Here is an 18886-nt window from a genome sequence, read left to right on the forward strand (position 1 = left end):
CTCTCGTGTTTATTTTTATATGTGTATATATATTTTTCCATGATTTGTTATTATTACTTAAACTGTTTTGATATTGATTAATGCAATGTTGGGTAGGGCCTAAGCATTTCACTGTACTTTTCCATGTGCCAAATAAAACTTGAACTCTTTCACCCAGCCTGCCATTACCCAGCCCCCCACCCAGCCTGTTATCACCCAGCCTGTTTTCACCCAGCCCCCCACCCAGCCTGTCATTACCCAGCCCCCCACCCAGCCTGTTATCACCCAGCCTGTTTTCACCCAGCCCCCCACCCAGCCTGTCATTACCCAGACCCCCACCCAGCCTGTTATCACCCAGCCTGTTATCACCCAGCCCCCCACCCAGCCTGTCATTACCCAGCCCCCCACCCAGCCTGTTATCACCCAGCCTGTTATCACCCAGCCCCCCACCCAGCCTGTTATCACCCAGCCTGTTATCACCCAGCCTGTTATCACCCAGCCCCCCATCCAGCCTGTTATCACCCAGCCCCCCATCCAGCCCCCCACCCAGCCTGTTATCACCCAGCCTGTCATTACCCAACCCCCCACCCAGCCTGTTATCACCCAGCCCCCCACCCATCCTGTCATCACCCAGCCCCCCATCCAGCCTGTTATCACCCAGCCTGTTATCACCCAGTCCCCCTTCCAGCACCCAGTCCCCCTTCCAGCCTGTTATCACCCAGCTGGCCCAGTTCTGACATGGGCCTGAACACAGAGAGGAGAAGAAAGGAATTTAGGATGAGTGGATGGCGCATGCCAAACGTTCTGCCTGGGGCCAGTCTACATTTTCTCTCACACACAGCGCTCACGCCTTCACCATCCGTGCGGCCGCATGGCCAACCATCACCCCTCTCTCCCTCCCCTGCTCCTCCCCCTTTGTTATGGAATTTATTTTTTCGAATAAAATGGTTGCCAGATAATGGATTTTTCCTTTATTCATTGGATGCACTGAGTGATGACTCTCCAGGCAGTTCTTAAACTTGATTTACAATTAAACGGAGTCAGACTATTTTGTAATGATTCTTAGTGGGGCAGGTTTTATTTCACAAAGCTCTGTTATTAACAAACCCTGGCTTTTCTCGGTCCCTGTGGGATGGCTAAAATGCTTTGTCCTTTTTTTCAAGCAATGAATACGCCGCTTTTTTCTCCAATGAGGCAGTTTGGCATTTTCACAGTGGCGCAAATGGGCACACTCATGCACACACACATACTCACTCACACACTCGTATGTTAATTTAAATACCAGTCATTAGTTTCTATGATCAGATGTGAACCTCTCTCCTCTCCTCTCTCTAGGCCAGTTGATGCATAGGTTGACCCCTCTGTAGATTTAGATCAGAGTGAAATGTGAAGCCTCAGTGTGCAGCATCTGTGCCTGGGCCCATTTCCCCTCTTTGTGTGTCATGTTGATGGGGCTAGCTGGCCAACAGCTAAGCAGGTGTCTGTAAGTGGAGAGAGACCAGGATGTAACATGATAATGGGGAGTGCTCTGAGTGTGTTTGTATTGATGTTCTCTGTCTTTGTATGACAGTGGACTGACTGCAGGGGGATACTGGAAGCCTTTGTTTATGTGCATTCTCTTTCTCTCCCCTTTTCCCCTTATTTCTGAGCTTTCTCTCTCTCTCTCTTTTTCTCCCATTTCCCCTTCTTTCTGAGCTTTCACTCTATCTCTCTTTCTTTCTCTCCCCTTTTCCCCTTCTTTCTGAGCTTTCTCTTTCTCTCTCTCTCTCTCTCTCTCTCTCTCTCTCTCTCTCTCTCTCTCTCTCTCTCCCTCTCTCTTTCTCTCTCCCCCTTTTCCTTTCTTTCTGAGCTTTCTCTCTATCTCTCTTTCTTTCTCTCTCTCCCCCTTTTCCTTTCTTTCTGAGTTATCTCTCGCTCTCTCTTTCTCCCCTTTTCCCCTTCTTTCTGAGCTTTCTCTATATCTCTCTCTCTCTTTCTCTCTCTCCCCCTTTTCCTTGTTTTCTGAGCTTTCTCTCTCTCTCTCTCTCTCTCTCTCTCTCTCTCTCTCTTTCTCTCTCTTGCCTTCTTTCTGAGCTTTCTCTCTCTCTCCCCCCTTTTTCCTTTCTTTCCTTTCTTTCTCTCTCTCTCTCTCTCTTTCTCTCTCTCTCCCCTTTTCCCCTTCTTTCTGAGTTATCTCTCTCTCTCTTTCTCCCCCTTTCCCCTTCTTTCTGAGCTTTCTCTCTCTCTCTTTCTCTCTCCCCCTTTTCCTTTCTTTCTGAGCTTTCTCTCTCTTTCTCTCTCTCCCCTTCTTTCTGGGCTTTCTTTCTCTCTCTCCCTCCCCCCTTTTCCTTTCTTTCTGAGCTTTCTCTCTCTCTCTCTCTCTCTCTCTCTCTCTCTCTCTCTCCCCTTTTTCCTTTCTTTCTGAGCTTTCTCTCTCTCTCTCTTTCTCTCTCTCACACTTTCTCCCTTTCCTCAAATGTCCATGACAGGGAGTCTTGTTTGAGTGATTCATTGTCGTTGATGCTCCATGTTGCCATCTACCCAGGGAGACTAAACTGTGGTAGCAGCTTCAAAGCCTCAACACAACGCAACCAACGACAGCGAAGAATGTGAAGTACTCTCAGTTTGAAATATTCCTTTTGTATTAGGCATCTTGTTGAATTAGCCTCCCAGTCACAGAGCCATGAAGCTGGAGAGTATATACTGTTGTGTAAGCAGCACAGGATACTCAAGTGGGCTTATGTTAATGGCCTAACATTAAAAGCACTCCGGATGACATTGCCTGTGTGTTTCTCGTCTCTCCACCCCACCATTGACTGTAATGGCTGGACAGAATGGCCGGGCTAGAATGGCATGTGGCCAGTCTCCCTTCTTGTGGATACTGTAAAGTGTTCTTAAGGCTCACACACATACTGCTTATTTTGAACCGGTCACTCCATGTTGTAGTGAGGGAAGCAGAGGAGGGGAAGAGGGCAGGATAGAAGAGAGGAGGAAGGGAAATGAGAAAAGAGGGGGGGAAGATAGAAGAGAGGTGACTAAGATGGAAAGGGAGAAGAGGAGAGAAGGATATAAACGGTAGATGTGGCCGTCACCTCCCACGCTGATCCAGGAGGCTTTTGTCTCGCTGGCGGCTCGCTATGATGTTCACTGTGCCCCCCCCCCCCCCCCCCCCACACACACACACACACAGATACTGCATCAATAATCACCTGAAACAATGACACACACAGCGGTACAAAAGCTGATGTTTTGATTCCGGGGATCTCATTATGATCAGAGTGACGCCTCTATGCTATCTATAACATGGCTGCCCACGCTCCTACATCATATCATCAGCTCTGCTCCTGTTTGGGTCAACATAGTTGGGCCCTTCATGGCTCACATGTCCTCGCTCTCTGTCCCTCTGTACCTTTCTTTTGTCTGACCCTCTCTTTCTCTCTAATTTCGCTTTCTTACCACTATCTCTCCCCTCTCTCTCTCTCTCTCTCTCTCGATGTCTCCCCCTTTCTCTCCCCCTACAATCTGTTTGTGATTGCGGTGAGGTGGGTAGCTCCAGCAGGCAGACATCGTTCAGCTGTGTCTCCTGAGTCATCATCAGGACAGGCCGGGTGTAATGGTGTGGAACCGGCCAAGGTGAATGGTTATTACTTATTGACTTCCTGATTGCTGGGTTGGGGGATGCACAGTCTTTTATGGCCCTATGGAAGACTGAGCAGAGCAGCCTGACCATCAGAGCAGATGCATCACTCTGTAAAGACGCATCGCCGGCAGAGCTTTACAAGCATTTCCCTGCTCCCGCTATAACATCTACTAAGCTGTGTACGCGACTAGTATATATAAACTTTGATTTGAATGTGTTCCCGACAACGTTTGGATTGGTTGGGTGATGGTTATCGTTTAGTAAGGATTTGTTTTGTGATGTTTTGTTGTTTTTATATCATATCAAAGGCTTGGAAATGAAAATGTAATTGCATACTTACATTGTAGCCTAATAAACGGAATACCCACAATTTACGATGAGGTCCTCTACATCAGGGCTCCAGACTAATATTGTCCTGTAGTGGCTGTACTGGCGCTGCTAACTTTTCAGTTGGTGCTACCAGCCCACGATTTGGTCGCACCCCAAAAGATGGTGGTGTCACGCAATAGAAAACCTTCGTAATCATAGTATATAGTCGTTACTAGCACATTTATAAATAAGTCTAATAGACTACTAAAATGGTATTCAACAAATACGTGGTTTCATCTAACATGTCCAAGTAGGAATGCATGATTTCTTTGATGAGCAACATAATCCAGTGTTGTCATGAATTTGATGTTGACATTTAGGCTAATGTTATATTTTACTGTCAAATGTTTTTATTAAAAATAGATGAATATCCCTACATCTTTATGTGCACTAATATCGTAGGCTAGCACATGAGCGGGATTGTGAACTCTAAATATAATACCCACAGCTAGTAGCAATGTAATTATCCAACAGTTAATTCAATGTCCTAAAAAAACATAGCAGTTTAGACCTATTATGCTATCGCAATGGCCAATGCGCATTTCGCATGGGCTGCTCCATATCTCAAAATGGTTAATGCTATCCGGGGGTCCTTGGCACGTCCCTAACCCTAACCTTAACCCTTACCTAATCCCGTTTTAGACTTTTCCCATATCAAATAGCTCACTTGTAAAATTGTAGCTACTGAGCTCAATATTGAGATTATACCTACAGAAAGCTGAGACCCTCCCCCTTTTTTTTAACAAGGGCAGCCATAGTTGCATTCTAAGCTGTGTTTGCATTTTGTAATGTTTTGAAATTGGAAGCCTTTTCTCTCCCAGAGCACATGGCTGATTCGTCATAGCAGTAGGAGACAGGGAAATAGGCACAGGGGCTGGGAAAATAACTTTTATTACAGGATTCATGAAGATAATGCACTTTACTGTTTGACCAAATCATGGTTTTAGCTGCCCATAAAATAGAGTGAGGCTACAATGTAGAATGTGCAGATCGCACCGATGGACAAATTCTAAATATAATTTGAACAGCCAAGTCAAATGGTCGCAAAATGTGGCACAGTCTAGAGCCCTGCTCTCTATATAAGGCACAAGACAACATTTAAACAATCAGGCGTTGGAGTATAAAGTCATACAGCCATTGTGGCGAGCTTCTGTCTTTTCTCTATACTGTAAAAGCGGCAGCGTGTTCAAGGCCTTGGTCTTACAAGCCAAGCCTGTAAGTACTTTAATCAAGGAGCCCTGGGCCAGCCAGGCAGCCACAGACCCATTTGCAGCCCGTTGAATATTGTTTATGACTGTCCCTTTCTGATGAGGTTAAGCTGTCTCTCCACAAAGCAGTGTAGAGACAAATGCACTAGGTCACCTATTCACCCAGCATCTCCCTTTGGCCGGGAACAAAAGGCCCAGCAGTGTGGCGTGCAAATTGAATGGCTCTCTCCCTTGTTGTTCCAGTGAGACTGCAGCAGATAATGTGGCTCTGAGGACAGCTAATTTCCCCCAAGTCTCTGGCTCCTTTCAGAGGAACCATCCTTCCTGAGCCGGGGCCCATTGATGAGCTCTGCCTCTCTGCTCCTGGGGCTGTGGGGGCTTTGTCCACTGTCCTCCTCTCCTTCCAGCACCCACCCCACCACCCCCCACACACCGCCACCATCTTTTGTTGGTCTATAGTGCATTTGCTTCCTGGGTCTCCCCTCCTCTTCCTCTCCCTGCCCAACTGGGTCTCTTTAATGGGTCTCCCAAATGCATCGATCGGGGCTAGGGGCCCTCAGAGACCTGGTAGGGCATGGCCCTAGGGAAGAGGAAAGGATGGAAGGGGGGGCAGATGGACGGATGGCAGTGACATGTTTAACCTCTGACTCTCTCTGGTTCTCTGAGTCACGCCTGCATAATGGCGACCTGCACGTGTCGCTCACGAAAGCTGTCAGTCACACTTCCCCCTCCCGTCCCCCCTCCCCTTACTGTTGACGTTCAGAACAAGGGCAGGTGACCGCTGCGGCGGGCCGCTGATAAACGAGGTGTCACTCACACACACAAAGAGAGTGAGGGAGCGGCCAACGGTCAGCCCATCTGCAGGGAGGAGAGGAGATGCTAATCAATTCATTGAAACACTGCTAGGATGGACACAATGACGGCCATAACTCGCACCGTTTGAAGGATTACCAAGTCATTATGCAATGCTTAGACTACTCCGTGGCCATCGTTTCTTCCGGAACTTCAGAGTGTGTACTTACTTTGACTTTGCTTATTGCACACATTGTAGGCTTACATCTATATAATGTAGACTCTCTATAAAATGATATTCAGATCATATTGAAACATAATTGCTGAAGAACTATTGCATACAGGAAAAAATCACGTGGCATGTACAGTGGGGCAAAAAAGTATTTAGTCAGCCACCAATTGTGCAAGTTCTCCCACTTAAAAAGATGAGAGAGGCCTGTAATTTTCATCATAGGTACACTTCAACTATGACAGACAAAAAATCCAGAAAAAAAATCCAGAAAATCACATTGTAGGATTTTTAATGAATTTATTTGCAAATTATGGTGGAAAATAAGTATTTGGTCAATAACAAAAGTTTATCTCAATACTTTGTTATATACCCTTTGTTGGCTATGACAGAGGTCAAACGTTTTCTGTAAATCTTCACAAGGTTTTCACACACTGTTGCTGATATTTTGGCCATTCCTCCATGCAGATCTCAACTAGAGCAGTGATGTTTTGGGGCTGTTGCTGGGCAAATGGGACTTTCAACTCTGTCCAAAGATTTTCTATGGGGTTGAGATCTGGAGACTGGCTAGGCCACTCCAGGACCTTGAAATGCTTCTTACGAAGCCACTCCTTCGTTACCCGGGTGGTGTGTTTGGGATCATTGTCATGCTGAAAGACCCAGCCATTTTTCATCTTCAATGCCCTTGCTGATGGAAGGAGGTTTTCACTCAAAATCTCACAATACATGGCCCCATTCATTCTTTCCTTTACACGGATCAGTCGTCCTGGTCCCTTTGCAGAAAAACAGCCCCAAAGCATGATGTTTCCACCCCCATGCGTCACAGTAGGTATGGTGTTCTTTGGATGCAACTCAGCATTCTTTGTCCTCCAAACATGACGAGTTGAGTTTTTACCAAAAAGTTATATTTTGGTTTCATCTGACCATATGACATTCTCCCAATCTTCTTCTGGATCATCCAAATGCTCTCTAGCAAACTTCAGACGGGCCTGGACATGTACTGGCTTAAGCAGGGGGACACCTCTGGCACTGCAGGATTTGAGTCCCTGGCGGCGTAGTGTGTTACTGATGGTAGGCTTTGTTAATTTGGTCCCAGCTCTCTGCAGGTCATTCACTAGGTCCCCCCCTATGTGGTTCTGGGATTTTTGCTCACCGTTCTTGTGATCATTTTGACCCCACGGGGTGAGATCTTGCGTGGAGCCCCAGATCGAGGGAGATTATCAGTGGTCTTGTATGTCTTCCATTTCCTAATAATTGCTCCCACAGTTGATTTCTTCAAACCAAGCTGCTTACCAATTGCAGATTCAGTCTTCCCAGACTGGTGCAGGTCTACAATTTTGTTTCTGGTGTCCTTTGACAGCTCTTTGGTCTTGGTCATAGTGGAGTTTGGAGTGTGACTGTTTGAGGGTGTGGACAGGTGTCTTTTATACTGATAACAAGTTCAAACAGGTTAATACAGGTAATGAGTGGAGGACAGACGAGCCTCTTAAAGAAGAAGTTACAGGTCTGTGAGAGCCAGAAATCTTGCTTGTTTGTAGGTGACCAAATACTTGTTTTCCACCATAATTTGCAAATAAATTCATTAAAAATCCTACAATGTGATTTTCTGGATTTTTTCCCTCATTTTGTCTGTCATAGTTGAAGTGTACCTATGGTGAAAATTACAGGCCTCTCTCATCTTTTTAAGTGGGAGAACTTGCACAATTGGTGGCTGACTAAATATTGTTTTGCCCCACTGTATTCTTATTCTCTGAAATGTAGACCCAAGAGGGCATTATTCAATCCTTAGTTCTAGTTAATAATGTGTTGTTCTGAGGTTTTATCAGCAAAATTAAATAATTGTGTGATCCTCAGAATTGGAATAGGCTAAGCCATCTTAATTTAGTATATTGGGCTTGTTGAGACAAGCAGCAATCTTCCTGTTATTTCCTCTGGGTAGGTGAGTTAGTGTATGAACACTTTCAAAGCAGGATACTTTGGTAACCTAGGTACTTACTTCTTTAGATGACTACCTAGAACCCCACTAAGGTGAGCCTGTGCCTGGCCAGCTGGCGGGCAGGTCAAGGTGATCAGAGGTACCCAGTTGGGAGAATATGAGGAACGGAGATCCACACTTTCATACTGAGGGAGAGGACGGAGAGGCGAGCAAGGCAGCACAGCAGCCATTTGAACTGACTTTCAGCCTTGGAAGAAATTCTGCAGAATCATTAGAGGAATGCTGATTAGACTCCTGCTGGCTTTTTAAATTGGATTCACAGGGAGGGAGACTCTTGGTCTGTATTGGGGTGGACTGGGCCCCTCGGGAGATGTGGGGGAAAGGGGGGCCGGAGGCAGGGCCAGGGTCTGGCCACAGTAGCAGTGGGGCACCAGGACTCTGGATCAGCATCTCCAACCGTCTGATTACCTACAGTTGAAGTCAGAAGTTTACATACACTTAGGTTGGAGTCATTAAAACTTGTTTTTCAACCACTCCACAAATTTATTTTTAACAAACTATAGTTTTGGCAAGTTGGTAGGACATCTACTTTGTGCATGACACAAGTAATTTTCCCATAAATTGTTTACAGACAGGCTATTCCACTTATAATTCACTGTATCACAATTCCAGTGGGTCAGAAGTTTACATATACTAAGTTGACTGTGCCTTTAAACAGCTTGGACAATTCTAGAAAATGATGTCATGGCTTAAGAAGCTTCTGATAGGCTAATTGACATCATTTGAGTCAATTGGAGGTGTACCTGTGGATGTATTTCAAGGCATACCTTCAAACTCTTTGCCTCTTTGCTTGACATCAAAGGAAAATCAAAATAAATCAACCAAGACCTCAGAAAAAATGTGTAGACCTCCACAAGTCTGGTTCATCCCTTGGAGCATTTCCAAACACCTGAAGGTATCACGTTCATCTGTACAAACAATAGTACGCAAGTGTAAACACCATAGGACCATGCAGCCTTCATACCGCTCAGGAAGGAGATGCATTCTGTCTCCTAGAGATGAATGTACTTTGGTGCGAAAAGTGCAAATCAATCCCAGAACAACAGCAAAGGACCTTGTGAAGATGCTGGAGGAAACAGGTACAAAAGTATCTATATCCACAGTAAAACAAGTCCTATATCGACATAACCTGAAAGGCCGCTCAGCAAGGAAGAAGCCACTGCTCCAATACCGCCATAAAAAAAGCCAGACTATGGTTTGCAACTGCACATGGGGACAAAGATCGTACTTTTTGGAGAAATGTCCTCTGGTGTGATGAAACAAAAATAGAACTGTTTGGCCATAATGACCATCGTTGTGTTCGGAGGAAAAAGGGGGATGCTTGTGTAACACTATAACTTTAGACCGTCCCCTCGCCCATTCCCGGGCGCGAACCAGGGACCCTCTGCACACATCAACAACAGTCACCCACGAAGCATTGTTACCCATCGCTCCACAAAAGCCGCGGCCCTTGCAGAGCAAGGGGAACTACTACTTCAAGGTCTCAGAGCAAGTGACGTCACAGATTGAAACGCTATTTAGTGCGCACCACCGCTAACTAGCTAGCCGTTTCACATCCGTTACACTTGCAAGCCGAAGAACACCATTCCCACCGTGAGGCACGGGGGTGGCAGCATCATGTTGTGGGGGTGCTTTGATGCAGGAGGGACTGGTGCACTTCACAAAATAGATGGCATCATGAGGGAGGAAAATTATGTGGATATATTGAAGCAACATCTCAAGACATCAGAAGTTAAAGCTTGGTTGCAAATGGGTATTCCAAATGGACAATGACCCCAAGCATACTTCCAAAGTTGTGGCAAAATGGCTTAAGGACAACAAAGGTCAAGGTATTGGAGTGGCCATCAGAAATCCCTGAACTCAATGCTTCAGAAAATTTGTTGGCAGAATTGAAAAAGCGTGTGCGAGCAAGGAGGCCTACAAACCTGACTCAGTTACACCAGCTCTGTCAGGAGGAATGGGCCAAAATTCACCCAACTTATTGTGGGAAGCTTGTGGAAGGCTACCCAAAATGTTTGACCCAAGTTAAACAATTGAAAGGCAATGTTACCAAATACTAATTGAGTCTATGTAAACCCACTGGGAATGTGATGAAAGAAATGAAAGCTGAAAGAAATCATTCTCTCTACTATTATTCTGACATTTCACATTCTTAAAATAAAGTGGTGATCCTAACTGACCGAAGACAGGGAATTTTTACTATGATTAAATGCCAGGAATTGTCAAAAACTGAGTTTAAATGTATTTGGCTAAGGTGTATGTAAACTTCCGACTTCAACTGTATCTTTAAACACCTTCTAATATACCCAAAGATAATGGTGTCAAGTCCATTGTTTCATTTATGTTCTGCAGTAGGTGGATGTGTGATGTTAGGTGCTTTTCAATGTGCTAGTTTCCAGATCTTATTATGGGTGTAGCGTTCTTCCTCCTGCGTGATCATGGTGCCGGGATTTAAGCATAGTGCATCATTTACTGCACTTTTCTGATTCAGCATCATATACATGTTGAATATCAATCCATTCCTAGATGTTTTTATTTGCCCAGATCTGATCTAATCTGAGTTGTTTCAACACTCCTAACAACAACTGTCTGTCATTGGTTTAAGCCCATTTTGCCACCAAACTCATTTAGTCTAGCGGGACCAATAGGCAGTGTATTAAGCCTTCTTGCTCTCCCTAGAAGAAGTGTTGAGAAACTAATTTGCTGTTAGACACGCTTATAATCACCCTGCACTTCTGTTATAGCGATGTGGCAGAATAGGCAGAATTAGAGTGTGAGTGAATGTTTCAAGTTCAAGGGGGATGATAAGGGGAATTTTAATTTAGTGAGCATGTTGTTTTTCTTAATTGATTTGAGTGTGAATATGAAAATGGAGTAATGTTCCCCCTGCAGAGTATGCCACCACCATTATCAACAGTTAGTCACAGTGGAAGATGTGCATGGAGCCACACTGTTATAGGGCCAATGATGGCTCCTGTGGCTATTTAATGATAATGGTGTGTGTGTGTGTGTGTGTGTGTGTGTGTGTGTGTGTGTGTGTGTGTGTGTGTGTGTGTGTGTGTGTGTGTGTGTGTGTGTGTGTGTAAGCACCTGTGTTATGTAGTGTATGTACAGTTTAGTGTAGGTTTAGTATTTGTCTACATGTGTGTGTGTGTGTGCATGCGTGAGCGCAAGCACCTGTGTTATATAGTGTATGTACAGTACAGTGTATGTTTAGTATTTGTCAACATATGTCTGTGTGTGTTCCCCTCATCTCCCCTCTTCATCTCCCCTCCTCATCTCCACTCCTCATCTCCCCTCCTCATCTCCCTTACTAATCTCCCCTCCTCATCTCCCCTCCTCATCTCCTTTACTCATCTCCACTCCTCAACTCCCCTACTCATCTCCCTTACTCATCTCCCTTACTCATCTCCACTCCTCATCTCCCTTACTCATCTCCCTTACTCATCTCCACTCCTCATCTCCCTTACTCATCTCCACTCCTCATCTACCTTACTCATCTCCACTCCTCATCTCCCTTACTCATCTCCCCTCCTCATCTCCCTTACTCATCTTCCTTACTCATCTCCACTCCTCATCTCCCCTACTCATCTCCCCTCCTCATCTCCCTTACTCAGGTCCCCTCCTCATCTCCCCTACTCATCTCCCTTACTCATCTCCCCTCCTCATCTCCCTTACTCATCTCCACTCCTCATCTCCCCTACTCATCTCCCTTACTCATCTCCCTTACTCAGGTCCCCTCCTCATCTCCCCTACTCTTCTCCCTTACTCATCTCCCCTCCTCATCTCCCTTACTCATCTCCACTCCTCATCTCCCCTACTCATCTCCCTTACTCATCTCCCTTACTCATCTCCACTCCTCATCTCCCTTACTCATCTCCCTTACTCATCTCCACTCCTCATCTCCCTTACTCATCTCCACTCCTCATCTACCTTACTCATCTCCACTTCTCATCTCCCTTACTCATCTCCCCTCCTCATCTCCCTTACTCATCTTCCTTACTCATCTCCACTCCTCATCTCCCCTACTCAGGTCCCCTCCTCATCTCCCCTACTCATCTCCCTTACTCATCTCCCCTCCTCATCTCCCTTACTCATCTCCCTTACTCAGGTCCCCTCCTCATCTCCCCTACTCTTCTCCCTTACTCATCTCCCCTCCTCATCTCCCTTACTCATCTCCCTTACTCATCTCCACTCCTCATCTCCCTTACTCATCTCCCTTACTCATCTACCCTCCTCATCTCCCTTACTCAGGTCCCCTCCTCATCTCCCCTACTCATCTCCCTTACTAATCTCCCTTACTCATCTCCCCTCCTCTTCTCCCTTACTCATCTCCCCTCCTCATCTCCCTTACTCATCTCCACTCCTCATCTCCCTTACTCATCTCCCTTACTCATCTCCACTCCTCATCTCCCTTACTCATCTCCACTCCTCATCTACCTTACTCATCTCCACTCCTCATCTCCCTTACTCATCTCCCCTCCTCATCTCCCTTACTCATCTTCCTTACTCATCTCCACTCCTCATCTCCCCTACTCATCTCCCCTCCTCATCTCCCTTACTCAGGTCCCCTCCTCATCTCCCCTACTCATCTCCCTTACTCATCTCCCCTCCTCATCTCCCTTACTCATCTCCACTCCTCATCTCCCCTACTCATCTCCCTTACTCATCTCCCTTACTCAGGTCCCCTCCTCATCTCCCCTACTCTTCTCCCTTACTCATCTCCCCTCCTCATCTCCCTTACTCATCTCCACTCCTCATCTCCCCTACTCATCTCCCTTACTCATCTCCCTTACTCATCTCCACTCCTCATCTCCCTTACTCATCTCCCTTACTCATCTCCACTCCTCATCTCCCTTACTCATCTCCACTCCTCATCTACCTTACTCATCTCCACTTCTCATCTCCCTTACTCATCTCCCCTCCTCATCTCCCTTACTCATCTTCCTTACTCATCTCCACTCCTCATCTCCCCTACTCAGGTCCCCTCCTCATCTCCCCTACTCATCTCCCTTACTCATCTCCCCTCCTCATCTCCCTTACTCATCTCCCTTACTCAGGTCCCCTCCTCATCTCCCCTACTCTTCTCCCTTACTCATCTCCCCTCCTCATCTCCCTTACTCATCTCCCTTACTCATCTCCACTCCTCATCTCCCTTACTCATCTCCCTTACTCATCTACCCTCCTCATCTCCCTTACTCAGGTCCCCTCCTCATCTCCCCTACTCATCTCCCTTACTAATCTCCCTTACTCATCTCCCCTCCTCATCTCCCTTACTCAGGTCCCCTCCTCATCTCCCCTACTCATCTCCCTTACCCATCTCCATTCCTCATCTCCCTTACTCATCTTCACTCCTCATCTCCCTTCCTCATCTCCCTTACTCATCTCCACTCCTCATCTCCTTACTCATCTCCACTCCTCACCACCCTTACTCACCTCCATATTCACCTCCCCTCTTCATCACCTCCTCATCTCCACTCCTCATCTCCCCTCCTCATCTCCCCTCCTCATCTCCTTTACTCATCTCCACTCCTCATCTCCCTTACTCATCTCCCTTACTCATCTCCCTTACTCATCTCCCCTCCTCATCTCCCTTACTCATCTCCCCTCCTCATCTCCCTTACTCATCTCCCTTACTCATCTCCACTCCTCATCTCCCTTACTCATCTCCACTCCTCATCTACCTTACTCATCTCCACTCCTCATCTCCCTTACTCATCTCATCTCCACTCCACATCTACCTTACTCATCTCTCCTCCTCAGCTCCCCTACTCATCTCCCTTACTCATCTCCACTCCTCATCTCATCTTACTCATCTCCCTTACTCAGGTCCCCTCCTCATCTCCCCTACTCATCTCCCTTACTCATATCCCTTACTCATCTCCGTTACTCATCTCCACTCCTCATCTCCCTTACCCATCTCCACTCCTCATCTCCCTTACTCATCTTCACTCCTCATCTCCCTTACTCATCTCCACTCCTCATCTCCCTTACTCATCTCCACTCCTCATCTAGCTTACTCATCTTCACTCCTCATCTCCCTTACTCATCTCCTCTACTAATCTCCCTTACTCATCTCCCCTTCTCATCTCCCTTACTCATCTCCACTCCTCATCTCCCTTACTCATCTCCCTTATTCATCTCCCCACATCTCCCCTCTTCATCTCCCCTCCTCATCTCGACTCCTCATCTCCCTTACTCATCTCCACTCCTCATCTCCCCTACTCATCTCCCTTACTCATCTCCCCTTACTCATCTCCCCTCCTCATCTCCCTTACTCATCTCCACTCCTCATCTCCCTTACTCATCTCCACTCCTCATCTACCTTACTCATCTCCACTCCTCATCTCCCTTACTCATCTCCACTCCTCATCTACCTTACTCATCTCCACTCCTCATCTCCCTTACTCATCTCCCCTACTAATCTCCCTTACTCATCTCCCCTCCTCATCTCCCTTACTCATCTTCACTCCTCATCTCCCTTACTCATCTCCCTTACTCATCTCCACTCCTCATCTCCCTTACCCATCTCCACTCCTCATCTCCCTTACTCATCTCCACTCCTCATCTCCCTTACTCATCTCCCCTCCTCATCTCCCTTACTCATCTTCACTCCTCATCTCCCTTACTCATCTCCACTCCACATCTACCTTACTCATCTCCCCTCCTCATCTCCCTTACCCATCTCCACTCCTCATCTCCCTTACTCATCTCCACTTCTCATCTCCCTTACTCATCTCCACTCCTCATCTCCCTTACTTATCTCCACTCCACATCTCCCTTACTCATCTCCACTCCTCATCTCTCTTACTCATCTCCCCTCCTCATCTCCACTCCCCATCTCCCTTACTCATCTCTAATCCTCATCTCCCTTACTCATCTCCACTTCTCATCTCCCTTACTAATCTCCCTTACTCATCTCCCCTCCTCATCTCCCTTACTCATCTTCACTCCTCATCTCCCTTACTCATCTCCACTCCTCATCTCCCTTACTCATCTCCACTCCTCATCTCCCTTACCCATCTCCACTCCTCATCTCCCTTACTCATCTCCACTCCTCATCTACCTTACTCATCTCCACTCCTCATCTCCCTTACTCATCTCCCTTAGTCATCTCCCTTACTCATCTCCCTTACTCATCTCCCTTACTCATCTCCACTCCTCATCACCCCTCCTCATTTCTCTTACTCACCTCCCTCATCTCTCTTACTCATCTCCCCTTCTCATCTCCCTTACTCATCTCCCCTTCTCATCTCCCCTCCTCATCTCCCTTACTCATCTCCACTCCTCATCTCCCCTCCTCATCTCCCTTACTCATCTCCAGTCCTCATCTCCCCTCCTCATCTCCCCTCCTCATATCCCTTACTCATCTCCCTCCTCATCTCCCTTACTCATCTCCCTCCTCATCTCCCTTACTCATCACCCTTACTCATCTCCCTTACTCATCTCCACTCCTCATCACCCCTCCTCATCTCTCTTACTCCTCTCCTCATCTCCCCTCCTCAGCTCGCCACCTCAGAACGCCTGCTAGGCTGCCCTCCCAGTCCTCCTCACAGAGATTTGTTTGGATGGGGGGGCTGGCTTTTCAAAAATGGCCCTCTTAATCCTGTACAATGAATGAAGCTCTTAGAGACGAGCCAGTAGCCAGTGACATCTGCTGTGTGGATCTTCTCTGGGTGTCATGCTAGATTCGACCTAAGCCGCAGAGCAGACCCTCTTTCTCTTCCCTTCTCTGCTGGGTTCATTCTGGAGCCTTGTGTTGCTTTTTGCCAAGGATACCCTTTTTGACTATTTCTAATCACTATGGCAGACACAGCCTATATACTTCCATTCCCTGGCTTGAAGGCAGCCTTACAATAAACATGTGTCTGAAGTTTGGTGCTCTGACTGTGTTCTGCAGTGTGGGTGACTGTTCAAAGGCCTGTGTCATCACAAGTTGGAAAGTATTGGAGTTTCAAGGAATCTCGACACACTAATTGAGTCATAATCATTTGGTGCAAAACATCTAGGCTGCATGAGTCTTTATGATTCACATATCTCCTAACCACCCCTCACTTTTATGTTTTAATGAGAAAAGCACGAGTATGCCTTTACATGCTAATGTTTGGTCTGACTGTAGTTTGTAGTTATGTATGGGGAGGGGTAGAAAATACTGCTCTCTAGTTCACACACACTGCCCACTCTTATACACACAAGGGGAAAATCAAGAGCCTCACCTGCCTCTCACTCATCCAGGTGCAATCAAAGGGATGCATCCATCATCTCTCTCTTCTCTCTTCTCTCTTCTCTCTCTCTTCTCCTCTCTCTCTCTCTCTCTCTCTCTCTCTCTCTCTCTCTCTCTCTCTCTACAGATTTTGGGCTGATGTGGGATGAGTCATAACACTCCAAATAACCTAAGCTGCTGTCGGTCCCAAATATAACCCCCCCAGATGTTTGGGGAGGGGCTGATGACGTCAACATGGTGTGTGATTATCAGAACTCTGTAAGTCTCACTGTTCCTCACCTGGCAGAAACAGGCCAGTGACCGAAGGCAACAGGGCAGTGTGTGATGAACTACAGGAACAACAGTCACCACAGTCCTGCCTGCCTGCCTGCCAGTCATCGTCAGGCCTCTCCTCAGCTCCTCAGCATATCAAGGCCTATTAGTCTTGCTTGGCACTATTTCCCCACGGTCAATGTTTCTCACTCTCTCTGTCAGACCGCATCCTGACTCTTTTTTTCATGTGGTTCACAACGCTCTCTTTCTTTCTCTCTCTATTTTTCTCTCCCCACCACCAGATCAGATCATTGCTATTATGGATAAAAATAACAATGTTGGCGATAATGCCACCAATGAAACAGATAGTGTGATGACGGCGATCATTGTGATCTATGGGAGAGGGCCTGCAGCTGGATAGAGATCACAGGAGAGAGGGAGAGGGATTGGAGCGAGAGAGAGAGATGGAGGTACAGAAGAGAAAGAGGCAGACAGAAGGGGAGGGAGACGGAGAAAGGGGGGATTGATGTTGTTGCCTTAATTGCTGCTCAGATGAGGCAGTGTGTTCTTTCTCCCACCAGGGCTGTTATTAGAGCGGGGGAGGGGGATGCTCCAATCAGAGAGAGCCAGGCATGAGCCGCACTGTCTCATTTATCAATGTCAGACCAGGCCGGTGAAGGCAGAGCCTGGGGGAGGGGGGCCGAGCCAGAGAACCACTGCCCAGGTCCCAGAGCATGTCTGCTGGCTGCAGGAGCACCACTCTCAGGGCTTCCCTACTAATCTGTACTGTAACATGGTGGGGATCTGTAGGGGAACTTGGTGGGGATGTGAACCAGAGATAGCATATCGCTTCACACACACTCCACTGTGCTGCACCCCCATCCTGACACTCACTCTTGCACACACACACACACACACACACACACACACACTTAGAGCCTCTCTGCCAGAGAGCGCCTTTGAATGAACGAGAGACAAAGCTGTGTGTTGCAGGCCTTTCTTCCTGTTCTGATCCCCTACTTCTTACTTCCACTGAGTCATCTTTGAAGTTGCTCTGCTTAAGCCTCTGCCATGCCCTCTCATGGCATCGTTTCTCCCTACGACTTGACGGAATGATTTCTGTCCTGCCTTTTCTTAAGCTGCAGAGTTAAACTGGCACAAGTTCATCCTCAGATCATCATACCCATCAAAGCACTTTTCAAAGGGAATGGCTATCGACCAAACGCCTGGTTCTGTATGGTGGTTGTAGAGTGTAGAGGACTGGAAAGTCTTCTGGGCTGTTGGACCACATGGTCTTCCTCCATCAAAGCCACTGCAGATTAATCAATGATGACTCTCTTTTGGCCCTGCTGAGTTAAGCCTGTGTGCCAGAGTTTGGGCCTGGGTTGGGTTCCTCTTAATAGCCAGCACAGTGAGGCAAGAGGCTGACGGAGCACATTATAAACAGAATCAGTTCTCTGTGTGCGGAGAAGAATTACAGAGAATCAACTGACTCTGAGGGAAACTAATCAGTCATCAGAGCTTCAGATACCAGGGCCACTTTTGGTCCTTTGTCTCATCTTCTTATGTACTGAATAAGTGACGTACTTTGCAGAAGGATGTGATGAGCTATACTCAGCCAAAAGTTTGAGCGTTGTGACGTAGGCTATCCTTAGTATTTTCTCCTACCAGTCTGTGGCCGTTGGGGACAATACATACAAGTAGAGCTGCGATCTCAGAATGAAGTAACCCACTGAGCACATACGTAATTTCAATGTCTACTTTTTATTTACATTTGGTTGAGTTGTCAACTAACGTGAATTCAACAACACATTTCACCATGTCATTGGATTTAGGTGAAAGTTGGGTGAAAAAAATACTAAATTCCCTTACGTTGATGACTGTTAAAAATTGATTCAGTTTTCCACTTTGATTCAACGTCATCACAAAAATATACATATTTTTTGTTGAAATGACGGGGAAACGACATTTATTCAGCCAGCTCAATGGCTGGTTGATTGAAATAGATACAGCTTCTTTGGTTTGTAAATGAGTGTCATGGAGCTTGGAGGATCCCCTGAAGGAGATATTAAACCCCACAGACCTGAGTTATTGGCGTACTGGTAGTAGAGGCGGGAAAGCTAGCACATTCTGCTGCTGGCCTATAAATCAAATCAAATCATTTTGTATTTGTCATAAATGCTTGTGCTTCTAGTTCCGACCATGCAGTAATATCTAA

General features: G+C 46.7%; 1 protein-coding gene across 3 annotated transcripts in view; it reads left to right on the forward strand.

The window, feature by feature from the left end:
- Nucleotides 1–18886, forward strand: part of LOC110529652 (mitochondrial peptide methionine sulfoxide reductase) — a 112728-nt gene that overhangs the window by 39968 nt on the left and 53874 nt on the right. The window contains exon 2 of one of the 3 annotated variants that reach the window (XM_090243004.1): nucleotides 16544–16674. The exons of the other annotated variants lie outside the window; for them this stretch is intronic. The gene's annotated coding sequence lies outside the window, so the exon portion shown is untranslated. The remainder of the gene's footprint in view (nucleotides 1–16543; nucleotides 16675–18886) is intronic. 3 annotated transcript variants of the gene reach the window in all.

Source organism: Oncorhynchus mykiss, chromosome 8, assembly GCF_057628025.1.
Source record: "Oncorhynchus mykiss isolate SJ-2025 chromosome 8, ASM5762802v1, whole genome shotgun sequence".
NCBI lineage: Eukaryota > Metazoa > Chordata > Actinopteri > Salmoniformes > Salmonidae > Oncorhynchus > Oncorhynchus mykiss.